This window comes from Bombus vancouverensis, chromosome 4 (assembly GCF_051014615.1).
Source record: "Bombus vancouverensis nearcticus chromosome 4, iyBomVanc1_principal, whole genome shotgun sequence".
Lineage (NCBI taxonomy): Eukaryota > Metazoa > Arthropoda > Insecta > Hymenoptera > Apidae > Bombus > Bombus vancouverensis.
In genome coordinates, this window is record NC_134914.1 from 7,825,287 (window position 1) to 7,843,264 (window position 17,978).

The window sequence follows — 17,978 nt, forward strand, 5'->3', positions numbered from 1 at the left end:
TATGAAAAGCGACAAGAATAGAAATAACTTCGAAAATCACATAATCTCAAGCTATATTTTATATAACATCAGTACCAGATTTCTCTTTCTAAGAACCATCCTCATACGATCATCTGGTTACCTTGTTTATTTATGAGTCGTTGAAACATCAACCAATGATTTTCCAAGGTTCGCGCAAACGAGTTTCATCTCCCACGACATGTGGTTGAGCCGGTCGCTTTAATGTTGAAATGATTTTACGGTTTTAACTTAGCCCTTGCCGTATCCCTGCTTCGATTTCTTTTTAAGTTTCTCGGGAACGTCAGAATTCACGACCTAATGTCTTTTTAATTGACAAGAATGATTATTCGATGTACTATCCCGCTTGCAAGCTGATTTCCTTCTTCGAAACAATTTGTAATCGTTCGTGGGATTGTCAGTTTTTTGAAATTCAATATAAATTCAATACCATTAAACCAAATATATTTGCTGTGTTTCCCACAAAACTACAAAACATTCTAAAAGGATCCGAAAATATCAATCAAGGTAAATTGCTTTTTGTTATTCCCCCTTTTTATATTTCTCTTTAAGAAAATCAAGAATATTCATTCAATAAAAATTATTCAATAAAAAAAAAGAGGAGGACAATTTTATTAGCAATAATCTGACAAGCCAATTGTCATTCATTTTCTTGACATACACAAAAAAAAAGAACAAAATAAATAACCTATAAATACTACAGGCTTCTTATCATAATAAAAGTATAAAAGAATATCTTTCAAGACTACAGATTTAACTTTTTCTTCTCGAAAAAAAGAACATATTGAATGAAGAAACGTAGTTAGATGCAAAGAATTCCGAGAGGTTACTAGATCCACGTGGCTAAGAAAGCAGGGCCTTTCTCGCAATATTATTCTACGTTATGTTTGAAAGGCGAATAAAGTCCACTTTCGAGGACATCGAGCAAGGAATACAATCGAGCTAGCACTTCCGCAACAAACCATTGTAGGCTAAAAGGGCGAGCCTCTTTAAATCTGGCCTGCTTTATAGAGAATTTTACCTGCTTTCAATCGACCATTTCACATGAACGTTTCGCTATGTTAAATCGAGTACTGAAGCTGTTTGTGCAGCCGTCCCACGTTTATCCGAACGAGAAATCACCTGGAGAGTCCAAAGACGTGTCCTTACTCAGTGTTTATCGAAGCAATTTTCTGCTAACTGAGCCAAAATAGCCCCATTACGAATGTCCAAACCACTTTTCTGGTATACTTAACCCTCACTTTGTTTATCTTTAACTCCTATAGTTATAATTATCCTGATTAAACTATATTAGTAGAAGTAGCTATTTGAATAATTTTGGGAAAATTGGAGATTTTTGTTCGATGAGCTTAAGTAGCTGTTGTTTGTATTGTTGTTTTTGAAGATTAATGGGGAAAAGCTTATGGAAATGTATAATTTATTATTATTTAATGATTTATTCATTTAAAGTCGCGCTTAAATGCAGAATGTTTTATTTATATTTCCGGACAATATGAAAATAAGTTACTGAAATCGTGAAAAATTTCTGAAATAAAAATAATTTTTGTGTCAGCTCAACAAATTCAGATTTGCACAGCTTAAATGCGATCATCGCGCGACAATGCAATTTTCCTTCGCTATTAGAAATCGTGAGTAGCGTAACAAAATTTTTCTCCTACATTTCGTTTCCATCCTATTGTACAAACTTAATTTATCGAACATTCTTATATCGTCTATCCAACACAACATCTTACAATCGAACGTAAATGTGGCTTTATAATGGTAAATATAATCGGGACATAGCAGCTATCGTTAATAGTGAAAAGTAAAAAGTAGAATAGTAAGAAATTCGTAAGTCGTCAATGAGCAATTGAGTAGAATAGTGACGTTGTATCGTATCGTGTTACAATGCGTTATGTTTTCACATCATCTTCATATTATTATTATTATTATTATTATTATTATTATTATTATTATTATTATTATTATTATTATTATTTATACGCAAATGTATACATATATCTGTCTAACACAGGCAAATATAGCGTCAATCGAGTTGCATAACTTAAAAAGCAGACAACAACTGCTGTGGAAATGCTCCGTTATTCGAAGATAAACGACACGCGATTCACTTTGACTAGTGTGTTCGCTTTACACGAGCGAATGAAGGCGATAATCAGATTTCTGTTGGCGTAATCGTTTCGCCCGGCGTCGAAGCTTTCCAGCGAACTATCGCGGCTCTCTTCGTTAAGGTGGAATGAAAGCTAACGCTATTTTCCAACAACTAACAGGGTGGTCTCGTCACAGACCAATCAACCGCTGCTCGCTTCCGAATAGCCCCTTGAGGTACCTAAAATTACGAGGTCCGAGACTGGGCTTGGCCTATCGGTCTCCTAACGACTCAATTTCCCATCCACTGTCTCCTATACACTCATCTACTAGTCGTCCTCATTCTTCGTTGTTTGTTTTTCCAATTTTCCGCAGAGCCGGTAAACAGATAGAAAAAGATAGATGGAAAGTGAAAAGAAGGAAGTCGTTGCTGACAAAGGTATTTCTTTTGGATTTGGGTTCCCAACTTGTACGTTGATTCTTAATATTGCAACTTTTATTTATAGTTTGGCTCATCGCTTTACAATCGACTTAAGATCATACAATGTTGATATGAATTGAGAATGATACGTTTAGAATAATTTTAATTTAAAATAATACGCACACGATCAGAATAATATTAATTTCGAATGACATACCAATTATAATAATGACAAACGAGATAACGTATATCTTGTGGATCGCGAGTGTGTTAATGATGTAACACTGATTTTGAATAAATGAAAGAGAAAAGATGTAATATACAGGGAAGTCACGTATTGTTCGATCTCAAAGTCTTGAAAAAAGATTGAGGAACACTGTCCAAAACCAACGGTGTGACACTCGGAGGCTAAAAGGGACTAATTGTGTCTACGGAGAAATTAGGATTGCCGCCGAGGCGTACTTCAAACATCCTTTCCGAAAAGGAAGAGTCCCTTTTTCAGCTCGGACGCTAAAAGATATCCCTTCTGATAGGTAGAAAAAAAATACTGACCCAGCAGGAGACACGACGCGGCGTCTGGCGTCCAGGAGGGCTAAACCTCTATTGTCCTGTATTCAGGCGCCCCGTCAGGACTGTTTAGGCTTTAAATGCAAATTCTGAACGAGGACAATACCTGCCACGATTGCCAGGAACCGTTCGCTTTGGGTGGCAAACGCAATGTGTACAACAGACACTAAGTATATACATAGGGAATGTTGCGAAATGAAATCTTAGGTAGTCTGGACCCGTAAAGAAGAAACGATGCCGATCTTTAGGTTAAAGAGACCGGCGTGTGCACCACGTGTCACTGGTCACCGATAAACAGCAAACACATCCAGCTCCATAGTAGAGAAAGCAATTGAACAAAAATACAAAAATTCTGCATTTGCATTAACACGTTGAAATACGATGACTTTTATTAACATTGAAACCACTATTATCGAATTGAATTAATTGTTCTTTGATATTGGATTGTTCGAAAAACTCGTAGCAAATTTAAGAACGATTGAAAGGTATTGTATTTTTCTAGAATATTAGAATTTTATTAAATAATCAATGCATCACTTCTTTTACGATAACATCGTTATTTAATTTATAACATTTTACACTCAACAACATTTTATAACACTATTATAAACAAATATAAAGTGTCTAAAAATTAGTAAGAGTCACTATGTACACGATATATTGCGAAATGAAATCTTCTCTTGGAAGGAAATCTGTACTCGTCAGGAAGAAATGGTGGCAGTCTGTGTACCACGTGCAGTTCACCGGTGACCGGGAAAAAGAAGGCCGCTACGTGACGAAGAACAATCGTAGACAGATCCTGGAACAGATGGATCGACGATACCGCGACCTGAATCCGACCAGATGAAATCTGGTAACACTCGGCACGTTCTGGTGTAGAATAAGAGAAAACCTATGCAGTGTGCAGCTTTTTAAAGCTTGAACAGTTTCGTCACTTCTGCTAGATAACGAATTGTGCGGGCTAAAGAAAGCTGCAGGACACGTACCGGAAAAATGTTCGGTTGGAAGGATTTATTATATTTCATTTTGTAATAGTGAAGATTTGTACAAAGCTTGATTTTCAAAGTCATGGGATCTTGGGTTTAATCAGACGAGGTTGTATAAATCGATTTCATTACGCGGTGATGAATTTTTAGAATCAGTGTCTGTGAATGATGATTCGTTAAATATTTCCCATGTTTGGTTGTATTTGAAAAAAATCGTATTTTCTAAATCTCAGTTACTTTCTAATCTTGAGATAAGGTTTTTAAACACGTTCTTTGTTTACGTAGGATAATCTATTCAGAAAGCTAGAAAGTACATTTGTTGTTATGGTCACTAGCCAGGAACCTGTCCTTTTAAATAACACTCGAACCACTAACGATAACATAGGATTCCTCGAAGTTAACCCTTTTAGAACACTAATTGCTTCTAATGCACGTTAACTTTGTGATTAGATAATATAGCAAGTCCCCAGAAAATTTTCAGATAGCTCTTTCCAAGTATCTATCCTAAAAATAATAAAGCTATACTATTTGAAGAAAATACACGTTTTGTCTTAAGAGCACAGAATATCATTTCTATTCTTGTATTTCGCGGCAAAGAATATTTTCTGAACTAGGCTGGACATCTTCACACTTTCCTCAGTCACAGCTGGAATTGTTTGCGTTAAGAAGTGTCGTGTTCCCTCGTGGTCCATCTGGATGTCGGGTCAGAGATCACGCTTCGGGTTCGCAGGATGTACAACTCGCACGTGACGTGATATTTTGTTTCCTTTAGATCTTCGCGTTTCTAATATACCGCTTTCTTATAGCCAGTTTAAAATAGAGCTGGACTACGCAATACCGCTATCGGTACGATATTTGGATAATTCAACTAACTACTTACTTATATAGGGTGGTCCGTCATGTTTATCGAGTGTTAAAATTGTTTATCATATTTTTATCTCGTGATCTTCATATTTATCGATCAGTGGTATTGCAATAAACAAGTTAGTGATATTGTACAAAATATACCATATGCGAAATTTTCCAAAATATCCTACGAAATTGTTTTGAAATAATTTGTGCTGTTCAATAATATAGAACGCATTATTCTGTCAACAGCGTTTTCGAAATAAAAGAAACAAAGAACGGAAATGTAGGTATAAAATATATTGAAATAACAATCACGATTTGAATTAATTCACTCGTTTTATCGTAACGTTAAACAATAAACCACGTACCGGGATAATAAAACATAAGAAATTATGTATAAAAATATCATAAATGAATCATTTTCAATCATTGGGGAAAAATAGTCACGTTATACAAAATATACATACAATACATCTCTTCTTTTTATCATTCTTTTAATTCTATAATAGTTTCATGTTTTGTATTAAATGTATTATATTTTACTGAACGATAAATCATTAATAATCGTAGCGAAGCTTTATTCAAGAGTTAACAATCGGATTGTAGAAATCAAAGAGCCTTTTTGCAGAGTGGGAAATCCAAGGAAAGAGTTCTACTTTGAGTACGGGGTGCTAGTGATCGATGGCAGTATCGATTGGTATCAGGGGGCAATATCATACCCCAGGGATGTAATACAGCCGCACTTGGAGAAATTGCTAATCCCCCACGAACCCCGTTCCTTCGATACCCTATCATGGTATTGCGTTTGTTGTTCGCTATATTTTGCTACACGCTGGAAATTTTCTTTACCCTAAACGATCATTTTCCTATAATATTTCCATGGCACTACTCGTTTATGGACTCTGATAAGACTTACAGTATCGAATTAAATGAAAATTAAGTAGCGCTTTTACTCGTCAATTTTTATAAATTAAGAGACATCAGTTATTGATTTATTGTTATGTTGAAGCTATTATTTAAAAATTGCGGTATTATTAACGCGTTAAACTAACTACGTTTACGTGGTAAATTTTTTACAGTCTTTAATATAAATACCACTCGGATTTCAAATAGATTAACAACTTTCTGAAAATTTACCGAATGTCTAGCTGGGCAAATTGAAGTACAAATTAAATAATAATAATAAAAAGGAACTTTCTGAATATTCCTTAAGTTTGGAACATATGGCTAGCGTTTAAGTCTTCAGAAGCCAGATATTTATCTCGATGAAATTGTTATATAATATAATAGGCACGTACCTGGTGAACTCAAGATGTTTATTAAAAGACTGCAAGTTCGTGTATATAATCCAAAGGATCTGTAACGATGCATTTCGCACTTATCAGTTGTAAACAGAGTTAATTTATAAAATTTGCTTGTGAAAATTCGTTTTATTATCGCGAAAGTTAATTTTATTATCAAACTTGTTAGTCGCTAAATGATCTATAAAAACTCACACGAAACTCATTAGTACCAAAAATGCCACACCTGTTCGAAACCATCTAAACTCTCTTGCCGAATGTTGTCTCCGTGGAGATCGGGGAATCTTTATCGGAATCCGCCCTATTCCCTTAGCACATTCGGATATCACTGTGGTTGACGTACGTGTGCGTTAATGCTCGGTGTTTTGCGTGGCTTGATAGGGGTGAGTGTCGGAAGAGGAGGGATTTAAGGACCCCTCTCTAGTATTCGCGCGCGTGCAATCGTCTGAGTATGCGTAGCACCGGTGAAATCTTCGTCACGCGTACGGCATAGCATAGGTGCGGGCCCCACGTCTCTGTTTTGGTCCGTGGAATCACGCAAACACCCACTGCGAATACCGAACGAATGCCTGGCATCGGCCGATGCGCTCCAGAAGGGTGGTAATCCGATCCGGTTTCCGGCAACTCGGGGCTTGCACCCCGTAAATTTCGTATTCCATCCGCCCGCGCTGTGTCTATCATTCGACTCCCTATTATCGCGTTTTTCACCCCTTTCTCTTTATCTTCTACTTCCTCCTTCCTATACCTCAAGCCTTTACAGCCATGAATTCAACCATCTTAGCTCTTTACAACCTAGATTTTGCTCATTTCTATCCTCAAATTTCAAAAATATGTGAAGAATATATATAGTATATTGTCAAGAAAGTTCAGTTTCGCAATAGGAAAAGCAATTGGAAAACGAAAGAAACTACACATCCTGCTAATACTATTATGAATTAACACGTTGAATTAAATATCGTATTATATAGTCACTAAAATGTGCTAAATGATCGATTTGTTTGTTACAAGTGTCACAGAAAATTAATGAGATGTACAGATGTCTGTAGAAACTAAAGAATCAGAACGAATGGAATATGATTTTTGTTATATTTTTAGAAAAAGTCGACGACTTTGAATACTTGGAAAGTACAAAAATAGAAGTAAAAAGTAATTAAAGAAACATATAAATAGATAGAGGACCGTGTACATTGTGCAATAGTGATCGTCGTAATACCCGTATTAAGAAGACAGTCTAAATTTGAAACCGCGGATCTGCCGGACATTTGGCCGAAGGTGGACTTAGCCCCTTTATCGAGCGAGAACATACGAATCGAGGGTTGTTGTGTAAATGGAGCGAGGAAAAAAAGGGAAGGTAATGCGTGAGATGTAATGGGAGGAAAGGAAGAGGGATGAAAAGTGTTTGGAAGGAATGTGTACTTTCGGGTATTTGATTGAGATTTGTGATATTGGGGTCGTTGAATTAAAGATACAGCGAAGGAATTGAGGATATGAAATTATTTGTGGGATGTGGAAGGCATCTCTGGAAGTAAAACTAATGTTTATACATATAAATACACATATATTACAGCCTACAATTTGAAAAGAAAGGAAAAATGATGATACAAACACTTTTTCTTAAATCTACTTCAGAATTTACATCATTTATGTCATATTCTTGCAATAAACGAACTTATGGCGGCAAATCGTTTGTTTCTTAAGAATTAATAGTTATTTTTTATACGTCAATCGTGTATTTGTATAATGAAATTAGAAAAGGAAAAAGAAAAAAATAAAATTAATCAGTTTCATTCCTGAAAGACTCATACGTAAATCATTGGTCATCGACACGTTTCTTACGAATTCCTGGAACTGAAGAAGCCGCCAAGTTCGTTACGTTCCACAACTTAAGAGCTTAAAAGATATTATTATCAAGGTATTCGTTCGATGATACCTTTTCGAGCCTATCAAGATTCGTCAAAACTAGTCGAAGAGCATTTTAAATGCAAAGAAGATGGGATGGATAGGATGACTGTCGAAGTAGGAATTTCGAAGTGTGTCTAATTGGTTGAAAACTTGTCACGCGGCATCGATCTCGATGCTCAGCTGGAGCTTGGTATGATTAATGGATCCAAAGGAAAAAAGAAGGAACATGCACCTCTAATGCGTTTCGCCGATGATCTAGCTTCACTCTATGACACGTAACTGCCCTTTCCAGATGAGAAAAAATTCAATATGCCCGAAACACACGCATCTATCGTTAAAGGGCCCTTTGTGTTGACAAAGCTTCTCTTTCAGCCTCGACATTAATTATAAATTACGACGTGTTTGGGGAAACATGAATTTTGAATACCAAATAAGGACTATAATTTACAAGTTAATACGGCTAATTATAACGACGACAGTAGAATAGATCGTTAGTAGCCGTATTTGTAGTTTAAACAGAATATCCTGGCACAAAAGTTTGGAAATTACGGTTGTCGTATCGAAGGAAGATTCTTTTGTAACTTCTCGTTTCATTTAACGTATATAGGTTTAACCTAACTATCTTCTCGAATTTGTAACTTTCTATTTCTTTGCTTCAGAATTCCTCGAAATTCGAAAATATCGAGAGAAACATCACGTCGAGCCGTAAAATTAATCGACACGTTATAACGATCCAAAAGAGTTAGTCATCGATTAAAGTTCAATACCGATCTATGTTAATAAATTATCAGCTATGAATGAATCGTCGACACAGTCTAGAATTATTATAATTGCTCAATAATTTCAGGTAACCGCTCAACTAAGGAAAACACGAGAGAAAACAAAGATAAAAGGATTGTTTTAGAGTAACTAGAGTGACAGGAAAAAATTTGCACGACTTCCTCTTCCTATTCTTATTCCCAATAAACCATTTTTATTTAAATTTTCGGTTCAACATAAGGATTCCAAGTTCTCTTATTAAAACAACAAATTTCCATCTCTTGTAAATTTCAAATAACCATTTAATTCGCTTAAGAATTCTCCGTCTAAGAAAAACACGGAAGCGAAGAAAAATAAGAGTAAATTGCGAAGAAGGAAAAGAAGATAGCGTTTCGTTTACGCAAAGTCGGTCACCGGAAGCACTGTGTCGCGTTTCTCTCCTCTTGATGGCGAGAGGGACTACGAATTCAGCACGCATCGGTGCCTCGCAATGGACATCTCGTTCACGGAGCGGAGAAACGACACGACACGGTGTAACTCGTCACCGGTGGCATCGTACAAAGCTGACAGGGACGAAGAATGCCTAGAAGGGGAGAACACTTTTAACCGTGCGCGTTTGAATAAGTGTCCCCCTAATTCCTTGGAGCACCGCGACGACGCCCGAAAGTCAACGACATGACAAACACGTTTGCGTGATGCTTGCGTAGAAGTAGCATCCGGTCCGACCGTAACAGATGTCCTTACGAACCAAAAGTCCGATTAGTCCCGCTGAACACGCCGATTAACCGCGTAAGAACCATCGTTCCCGCTCGTTATGCAGGAGGTCTCGAAGATCTATTGCTCGAGAAAATTCCGGTGGCCACCCTCCATCGCTATGTCCATGAAAGATGTTGTTTAAACGTGGTATGATTGCATATGACATTTTGGTATTAAATAAGATTGACTTATAGGAGATTACGTGTTAAAAAAAAAGAGACAAGATGGTGGGAGATTTTCTTGTATACAAATGGTATAAAAACGGCCTATTTTTTAATTTCACTGAGTTAGAGGTGTACTCGTACGTCTTATAAATATAATTCCTTTTACACTTTCCTGATTCGAGTTATAGAAATATTTTTATAGAACTTCACTTTTTTCATAAATACATACAACGATATATCTATTTACAAAATGCAGATCAATTATTGTTCAGAATACTGAAAACATGGGATACTTGCTAATTCATATTTACTGTACATTATTATATATATTCGTCAGTAAATTAGCATATTTGAGACTGAAAACGTTTGTGAGATATCCATTTCGAACCACCTCTTAATCAAAATACTCGCAGATAATAATTTCATATCTCGTATAATAAAATATAACGCGAAACATCATTCCCACAAACACCACCAAAACCGTTACCTACGCTCTTGTAGAACGCGTTTGATGTCTCGAAGGGTCAAAACGAAATACACTCCACACGCGTAAAGACGAACGTCGTCGACCGTTTTCTCCGGTTATTGCCCATTCTCAACGATTGCACGTTACAGTACACGATCATTATTATTATCGGGGCAAACGATTCCCTTTTATTGGCACTTTAGAGGGCCGATACCATGGTCGTAGATCGAAAGAAAAACGCTTTTCATTTCGTCATCGCGAACTTCGTGAGGAAAAGTGCTTACTCTGGTATAGGTACCGGTTGAATAAGGCGTACAAGCGGTTTTTCTCATTTTGTCTGTCGAGAGAGAACGCGTCTCTCTTGGTGCCACTATCCTAAACGTATTACGATCGAAAAGTAGCCTTTTTCGTGGACAGGAAAGAAAGAGAAGAAAGAGGACGGGCTAGTCAATAAGAGACCATGCGTGCTGATACGAGCATATTTCGTCGTCGAGAGGGTAAAGTCTGTGGTGAAATAAGGATCCAATAACTGGCGAGTGGACGATGCCAACGTAGGTTGGTAACGCTGGTGTGCGTTCGGTTAACTATCTACGATGGAGAAAAAAGAAGCTGAATGGAACTGATCGGAATAACAGTGAAGGGATATTAATCCCTAAATGCATGATTTTTTCAGATATAATAAAATATTATTTCATAATTGAAGAGTTTAATTGATATTTAATTATAATTACAATATTTAAATTGTATTCATTGGAAGAAAAAAGAAAAGATATAGGCTTCATGTTTAAAAGTGTGAATATTTATTCACAGAATTTAATAAAGAAATCCAATAATAGAACGTTAATGTGCTTTCTTCATTGTTATTGATCTTCGATCTTAACAAACCAAATTATTAAAAATCTGTAATACACCAATATAGAAAATTTACGATATAATACAAAATTTCCGTAGCTATAAGAGAAACGTATGTAATTCAGAAAAAAAGATAATTTATGAATGTACATTTATATAATAGAAGACATATGATGTAGATATATATGATAGTATTTCTAATCATTTCTACGCATGATAAATCTTTCAAATCGATTTTTTAAACTACCCAGTATGTACTTTTTATATCAGAGAGGGAATTTAAAGCGGTCCCAGGGAAATGCATCAGCGATTACAAAATAAATCCTGGAGAAGATCGGAACGGGCGGACATCGTAAACACAGTTCCACCGGAACGCTTCGCGAAAATGTTTAATCCAGCGGTGTCCTCAAAAGTTGGATAATTTGTTGGACGAAAGCTGGGGGTATATCTGTCTGGAAACGCTTTTACCGGGGACATGGTTTTCCACTAATAAAAAAGCCTTCTAATTATCGGCCAGCCTGTCCGCTTTAGTTATTTTAATCCATTTATACTGCAGAGAAGAGTTGAAAAGCGAGCGCGACAGAGAGAATCGGCTGGCTCGGCGAAAAATGAATAAAGAGAAGAAAGAGAAACGGCGGAGAAAATCAGAGGAAAGTCGTGACGTTTTGGCGAATTTCTATATTTCTTAAACGTCGAATTTTAAGGAAAAATTAATTGTCTATAGTGTCGTTATCTTATATTTTCTTTCTTAAAATTAACAAAGAAATATTTAATAAATTATGAACATATGAAGATTGCAATTACTTGAAAAACAAAACAATTGAAAAATGTAATAATTAAAAAATGTAAATATGATACTTTAAACCTTCTTTTATCAGGGAGAAATAATGATTACATACAAGTGATGGTTTATTGAAAGTGGTGGGAAGTCGAGCGATTTCACGCAGCACTTTCTTCGACATTTTCTTGCTCCAGTGATTTCGACCTTTGGTCACATGCCTCTGGATAATCCGGCTAGACTATCGAGACCTCTTCGAAACTTGAGGAAGAACGATCGCAAGGCCCTTCAACCTGATAAGACGGACCGTCCCGTTCTTTTGGTGTTCTCTCGAACGTGACATTTTCTTCGATTGTAAAAAGATGTTTCTTCGTCTCGTGTGTCCCTCTAACAAGCTCAGGTCTCGTCACGCAATCAGACGCCACTTTCGACAAACCTTTTTCTTCTCAGAATCGCTTCGATAATTCCACAATTTTGTAACATAGTGCCTTATAATTGATTTCTGCATCACGAATTGTTACAGATCTATTATTTTAATAATTGGCAATATATTTACAATACAATTTTCAATCACACTGAAATTCTACGACTTTTTCTAAATTTGCAAACTATTGTCTGTATAGATTAATTACTTTGTAACGATACTTTCGCGTTTTCCAGAACATGAGAAATATTCTAACGATAAAAGACACGATCGAGTCGAAAATAATATAAGAAACATAGTAGAACTGATATAGTACACTGGGTTATTTAACAATTTTTTAAACGACATTTATCTAATTGAATATGCACTTTCTATATTCTGTTGGAACACGCCACTATATCCGAACAGATTCGATTCTTTCTTGTCGGTTATTGAATCTCCGAACGATTTCTATGGAAAATCGCGAGAGAGACAGAAAATACGAGATTAGATGAGCAAAAGTGGCGTTGAAGCGTTCTTAAAACGCTCGTTCAATCCGTAGTTGTGCAAAATCGACCTTATTTATCGTCGATATCTTCGTGGATGTCTAAAAAGGTTTCACAGCTGACTACCCAAAGGAACAATGGTTAATAGTGTCTTCCGTAGTTGTCTCTGTTTAAGGCTATCGGCTCGTGCTGCAGGAAATTGTCTTTTGGTATTTCCTTCGCGGCACACTTTGACAGCAGTGATGGTAATACGAAAATTGATGAAGCTTAAAGGCCTTCTACGGACCGAACGGTTGCTCCAATATTCTGTGGGTGTCTTTCAGGAATTTGTACGAGATCTGTCTTGCTATTCACAAATACGTTAATCAATAATTAAGATAGATATTACCTGCGAGTTGTAGAACTTCTTTGTTTTTGAACCTTTTTTCCAATTATACCAATCATTAATGGATTAATATAGATAGTACAGATAACAGAATTATCTGTAACAATAATTTTTGGATAATAAAAATTAACAGCAGTTTCATTATTGATTTAAAATTTTTTGGCTAAAGTTATATAATCGCAATAAATAATCAAGAATATTTGTTAAGATGACACATTCGCTTCTCAAACAGCTATTACGAATACCCATTCTTCCCCTAATTTCATTACATCTTCCCCTCCTCATATCAACCCTACAACCGTTTCCTTTTCCTGTTCTAAAAGAGTTCGACAGGTGGTTCCTCGCGAGAACCATTCTAAATCAGCTACAATGTATCTAGCCCTTAAATTAAACGCGGAACAACCCCTAAACACGAGACCTCTTTCGCAGGAAGGGAAGGTGCCGCCTCCCTAGGATGTCCCTGCAGTGTTACCCTATACATACATACGTACATACATAGAAAAGAAGAAAAAAAGAAAAGAACAGAACAGTGCAGAAAGAGGTAACACGAAACCCGTAGAGTGCAAAGCACGGCCGCGGCGCTGACAAATGCCTGGTAATAAGCCCGATTGTTCAGCGCCGGGCCAATTTGAGTGGCAGCCTAGCAATTTCGAGCACGGGAAGCTCCCACCGGAAAAGGTGATCCCGTTCGGTCCTTTTCCCTTCAACAGAGCTAGCCGACAACGTGCAACGTCACAATGCAAGCGCAAACACGAGCCCCCTCCAAAAAGGGTTGCGTGCCCCGTTTTTTTCGACATTCGACTCGCTCCCCGTGCGCCGTATGTTACTTCGTGTATTTTAAGTTAGGTAACCGTTGTCCAGGTCAGGAAGCGAGACCAAAATGCAGTATTTTATAGACGAGTGTAATTGTATTTGGATTTATTAGCGTCTGAGCGTCGTTATCTTGGATTATTTTGGTTGCTTTTGGAGAATCAAATTTGTGGTTACAGTGGTTAGTTACGTAGGTTCATGCGAGTAAGAATATTGTTTATTTGCGGCAACATGAGTAAAAGAGTCACGATCTTAGAGAAAACGAGTTTCAACGATTAGAATGACAAATTGTTGTAAATGGATGTGGAACTTATACAAGTCAAATCTTAAAACTAGTGACCACGGATAAATCTATGGAATTTTGTTAACTATTCAGCACGTATCTGGATATTAAACTCATAAGCCGAGAGACACGTTCCACGTGTCCTCGGTCACAGAACTGTGCTCTTGCACGGAAGCACCAAAAAGAAAACGAAACAAGTTTCCATTGATTGTTCACCTCAAATGGCCCGTAAACTAGCCGATGGAACAATGCCAAACTATCCTGCTGCCGATCTCTCAGCGAAGTGCACAATTGTTCTTGCTACGATTTCCAAGAGCACGTTGGCCAGATATTCGCTAGGACGTCGATCGAGCGTTATTCGAAAGAGAAAGAGAGAGGGAGAGAGAGAGAGAGATGGAACGATGGCGACGAGTGTAGTATAACATTAATGTGCTCGTTGACATTGTGTTTCCCCTTACGTGTACACAAGGGTGGTGAAGAAGAGACGAAGAAAGAGAGTGATTTGGAAGAGAAGGTTGAATAAAGAGGAAATTTTCGAAAGGGAAGTTGCGTACAGGTCCAGCATCGACCAGCCGATTCAAGAGGGGAAAATCCCTTCTCTTCGCCCATGGATGATGAATGTCGGGTCCTTTCAAGTCCCTCTGACGGCTCTCCCTTCCTTCCTCCCCCGTTTGCGCCGCTGTTCTTTGCTGATTATCTAATACGACCCCAGCTAGAGCCGAGGGGATCACAATTTGACTGATCGTCGCCGATACAAAGATTCCGATTGGGGAGACTCGCATGGACAAACCAGAACAGTAACTTTCGTGTTCGACGCGTGTTCATCGAGTTTGACTTTTTCATGGGATAATGCAAACTCTTTATTAGCAGGTTGGCGTGTATTTATACGAAAAGAGGAGAAATTGCAATCTGTGAGAAAACAGTTTCTCAAAGAGATATTTTCTTTGACGTAATCGAACAGTATATGTAAACTTAACCCCGTTGCAATGTTTATCATAGCAGTTTAGCTATATGCAGATAAACATGTACAGTGGCTACAAAAAATGTTTGCGCAGATGTGTTTTAAAATTAATATTCAAGAAAAATATTGGTAGAATGACGATAGAGCGATCTATCGCGAATTATGTATTATTTGACTTATTACAGTACGCAATATCGATAATCGTTAGAAGCATCTCTATTTCAGAAGGGGAGACCGGCATCCGAGCGATCTATTTGAATAGGACACGGGTGAAATTGTAGGGGCCGATGGGTATACACAAATTGCAGACCATTAAGAGTAGTTGCCTGCCTATTTCCATAAAAAATGATCTTAAACATTGAAATTTCGAAATCGTTCCGATCAATCTCCTTTTTGTGTGAAGGGTTATGATTATCGATGAAATGATGAAGGTAGCCGCTACATTAGCATGCCCATAGTACTTTAGAACACTTCTTATACAAGTGGACACGATTTATGGTCGACCATCGATTGTTAAATTTCTACATGTCATTTGTAAATGCAAATAGGTAGATACATTAAAACGTACTTTGCTTCTAGTTAGAGAGATTAAAGTATAAATTAAATTATTTATCACTAAATTATTAAATTTATACGTATTATTTGTTAATAATCTATGAAAGTCAAAAGTCCATCTCGAAAATCAATACGTGTATTATATTTTCTATTCATAAAACATTTTAAAGGATAAAACTTAAAGATTTTGTAACTCAATTTAAACTTTATATTGCATTACCTACATCTCCCCACCTCTTCAACGTTTATGTTTCTTTATCTCTTGCAGGTACATCTGTTCACTTTTTCAAGGTTTATGTTTTATATTACGTTACATACAACTTAAAATTTACATACAAAACTTACTTTAAACACCATTAAAACCGCTCTTTACGCAAGCACAAACTAAATGAACAGGCTGTCTCATCTCTTAACGTCATTTGTAAGAAAGAAATACCTGAAAGTACCAAACTTAATTATATCTTACCTTTAAAACGTTTCTACGTTTCATAACACTGAATATTTCAATTTCGTTCCTCCTTAATTATTATTATGTACAGACATATACGCATATAGACATTAAGTCTTAATCGTTTGCACGAGAATATTGATTAATAAACTCGAGTAAATTTCGCGCTTATCAGTCAAGTTATTCCTAAGAGGTTAAGTTACTTAGAAAATTTGAACCTCGTAAGTCACTCTCAAAGTTTTGCTTGGGTGATATTTATGCGAGTACGTAAGATGTTCGATTAAAGTTGAGGAAGAGTTACATTTCCATTAAAATTGCCCCCGTGTACGCACGGTGAATGCGTTTCCAGCTGAATGGAGAGGCTTTCCATTACGAAAACTTCGTTTTCCCATCCCTAGCCGCTCTGTGTTTTCACGTAACCGCTAAATGACTTATTATTCAACGGCGCAATTAAATTATAAATTTCCATATCCATTACGTAGGGACTCGGTCGGATTATCCTAGTCACGCCCATACATAAATGCAAGCGTTTATGATAAATGATACGAAACGAGGGGCAGAGGTTCGTTTTCGAGACGTGACAGAGGCTACTTTGAATTTCGACCGTCTCAGGACTAAAACCAGGGGATGGAATCGAAATGATGATTTGCATACAAAGAATTCGTTTTCGCGCTACTGAAAAATGAGCCTTTCGCGGCATACGTATGGAATATCGCTGGAAGATTTTGTGTTTATTTCGGTTTAAACTGATTTTAAGTTAGCTGAAGAAATTATGTAATAACGTAGATTTAAAAAATCGTCGTAGTAATCGACGAGATTACATATTTTGCTATAAACGGTAAAGTCTATTAATAAATATTGCATAGTTCTGAAGCATTGTAGGAGTAGAAAATATCAGAACTGTATGTAATTACGAAAATAACCGCAACATCAAATTTTATAACCCGAATATTTACATTGAATAACACGTGCTACTCAACAAAGTAATACAGTGCAGAAAATAACAAACAAGATATTGAATTTTTAAGGTAATACAATGGAAGTTCATTTCTTTGTTTGTGAGATATAAAACCAAGAAAGCTATTAATATAAATAGACGAGTAGGTTGGTAATATAATAATGTATATAAGTATAGACGACACGTATAATATTGACTGATTGGTATGTCAGCCACAAATTCGAAATTCTATAATTTGTATATTTAGCATGTGACGAATTTGTTTATCTGCACGTGTGTAAACGATATTTGCAATTTCAATCCGATACCCTACTGTTTATAGTGGTACTACCCTGGAATTCAAAAGTGAAATATCTGTGACACATATAATAAATTAATGCAAACAACCAACAATACAGGACAATTCTAAACTGAATCGTTAAACCTTGTATAGAAACATTAGTTACAATATTTAACATTGTTAAATATTCATTTATTTAGAATAATATGTTTTATATATTATTACAAAACATTTTTCTTCAATTTTTACCTCCAAGACGAGCCCAATTTCATTCTGTAACATAAAAATTCCTACCATACGCTATCACCAATTTAAACGCACCAAAACCTTCCAATTTCCTGCCCCATTAAAATCCTCGAAGTATTCCATCATTTTTCACCTAACATTGATGAATACCTTACAAATGGCGGCAAAGAATTTCAGTGCCAAGTATGGTTTTTCTAAATTCGACGTCTGTTGACCAACCGTACGGTTCTTCCTTT

The 17,978-nt window shown here is 36.5% G+C and overlaps 1 protein-coding gene across 2 annotated transcripts in view; it reads left to right on the forward strand.

Moving 5' to 3' along the window:
• Ten-m (teneurin transmembrane protein Ten-m) overlaps nt 1–17,978 on the forward strand; it is a 256,866-nt gene that overhangs the window by 164,700 nt on the left and 74,188 nt on the right. The gene's annotated exons all lie outside the window — the stretch shown is intronic.